Raw genomic sequence first — 2,800 nt, forward strand, 5'->3', positions numbered from 1 at the left:
TTTTTTTTTTTTTTTTTTTTTTTTTTTTTTTTTTTTCCCCTTTCTTTCCTGCCTTTCTTTTTCCGATCGCTCCCTTTCTGTGTGCCGGTGCCTGTGATCCTGACCCCAGCGCCCATCGCCGCGCCGCACGGCCGCAGCGCACTGCCGGCTTTTTCCCACGTTGCGTCTCCGGCAGAAAAGGGCTGGAGATAAACTTCGCCTCTGCGCGATTAGACCGCGGCTTTTGGGGGGAAGATCTAATCGCGCAGGGGACCGCGTTTATCCAGTAAAGATGCTCTTTAAGAAAGAAAGAAAGAAAAAAAATAGAGATTTGAAGCAGCGAGCACCGCTGGAGCCGGCCCCGCAAGCCCTCTCCGCCCGCACCTTCGGGCTGCGGCACAGCAACGCGGGGCTCCGGGCGAGCCGGGACCCTTTCATCTCCCCGCTTTGTCTGTATTTTTTTTTTTTTTTTACATTATGTCAACTCGGAATGGATATTCGAAGCGCAGGATTCCTATTGAACATGTCTTTGCTTTAAGATTTCCCCCTGACCCTTGGGCTAAAGTCCTTGGTTGCTCAATTAAACCCAGATGAGAACAATTAATAACTAAGTAATGACAATAAGTTGGGAATCACACGGATGAACGCTCTATGTGAATAGGAAAAGCTCACACAAAAGAGCAAAAAGGATTTGTCGGCTCTTTTTAAGGGGGAATTGGCTTTTCTTTTTTCTTGCCTCTGGCTTACCAGCAAATAAAACTCACTTTTGTGTCTTTGTCGCCTTAAGGATCTCAGTGGGCAGTTGGAAGTGAGAATGGCTGTTTTCCTTTCAACTTGAGGGTGCTGGCGCCACGCAGCCCCAAGGATAGAGAGCAGCCAAAGCAAAGTTTCCTAATAACTCCTCTCCGCCCGCCGCCCCCAGCCGCTCCGGTCCCCCCTCCCCGTGCATATCTGCACACACGCTCCCAGAGAGCCCCGGCGGACAGACGCGAGAAAACAGAAGGGGCCCCGAGCGCCTACGTAGAGCGCACATACACTGATGCCACACTTTCCACGGTGGGAAGGAAACGAAGCGCGCAGTGGCCAGAGCTCGGCGGGTGAGCAAACACACGGACACAAACAGGGAAGCCATTTTTATACGGTTATTCCCTGCAGAAAGTGTTTGGCCGCGCGCTTCTGCCCCGAATCTGCTCTTTGCATCCTTGCTCCCCAAACAGTGCAGCCCGGCTGCGGGGCTCGGGCAGAGGGGAAACTCTGATTGCTTTCAGAGTGAACGGAGAACTGCTGCACAAATCTCCGAAGAAACCATGAGTTTGTTGTCCGCTCCGAATTTCTGTTCGTTTCAGGGTTTCTCACGTAATCTGCGATTTAACGCAAAGCACAAGCGCGTGTCCTTGCTCTCCTTGAGTGCTTTATCTCATGTTTTCCATAGTGCTCAAGTGAATCAGGAGCTAAAGGCCCGTTCTCCAAAGTGAGGACAGGATGAATTCAGCGAGTGAGTTGGGCAGAGCCTCCCCTCCCGCTGCTCGGGATTGTGCCTGGGAACACAGCGCTCCGAAACTGCCGCAGAGCAGAGCTGCCGCCTGTGCCCATTGTCAGGGCTGGAGGAGGGGAGGAGGAGGTGAACCTGCTCCTCACTGCCACTGGGACGCTCATCATTCCCTGTAAGCGGGATCATCCCTCACATCAGCTTTCCTTCTAAAGCGAGAGGTGTGCTGGGCAACACCGGCTGGACGTCTGCATTCAGAAATAGGAGATTTAGCGCCGGTTACCCGGGGGCTGCCCAATTGCAGGTAAACTTCTGCATGGAGGTATTTTGTAAGCAAAAAGAAAATCCCAGTCACCTCTTCATTACTGGCTCAGAGATCGTTGTTCTTCATCTCCCATAATGACATCTCCTGTTTGATTTTATATTAGGCACGGGGGTGGCAGGAAAGATGAAGAAATAGTGGCCACCTAGAGAGATTCATGGTCAGGAAACTCTTCAGAGCCAGGGGGGAATCCAAATAAAATCCAGAGGTGAAGGGACAAAAAGTACGGCTCCCATTGCTCGGGATCTGACACACTGCACCCAGTGAGCTGTTGGATGTAGCACGGCACTTCTCTCCCTCCTTGGTTCTCCACAAAAGCAGCAGTACTTAGCTGCAAGGGAATCTGTGGCCATGATACCTTTTCCACCACTGAGTGGGGGCCCAAATATGCATATATATGTACACGTGTGTGTGTATATATATGTATGTATGTATATATTCTAACCCGTGGAGTCTGTGGATTTCTACATGTTTCTTTCCATCAGCTTTCAGCTCTCTCCACGTTTCTTGTGGTGCCTGTCCCCGGCTGGAGCAATCTGTTCCACAGCAGGGAGCCAAAAAATGAGGCTCTGCGATAAAGGGCATTGCAGTACACAGCCCTCAGGGCTGGCCCCAGACCTCTGCAACACGGACCCATTGTCCCAGAAGGCTGCAGGCACCACCAGAAGTGAGAGCTCTGACTTGCTGAGCTATGAGTAAATCTTAACATTCTGCACAGAGAGATGTGGCAGTGATTTGCTTCCAACAGTAAATCAGCTGATAACTCCACCTTATAGTACTTCTTCATGGCAGAGATCTTTTATTGCTCCAGACTGGACACAATTCCCATCAGAGGGAGAACTAGAGTGGGAGCTACCTGGGGATGGTCCCTCTCAGCTGGGCAGGAACGTGCATTAAATCCACCCTGCGAACTCACTCATTTTATCTCAGGACACAGCTGAGGACTGCACCATAGCACAGAGCAAAACTCTCCCAGCGCAGGTCATGTGCTCTCAGCTGGGAGCTCTCAG

The sequence above is a fragment of the Lagopus leucura genome, unplaced genomic scaffold (assembly GCF_019238085.1).
Source record: "Lagopus leucura isolate 7727_CA_CO unplaced genomic scaffold, USGS_WTPT01 Super-Scaffold_100004, whole genome shotgun sequence".
NCBI lineage: Eukaryota > Metazoa > Chordata > Aves > Galliformes > Phasianidae > Lagopus > Lagopus leucura.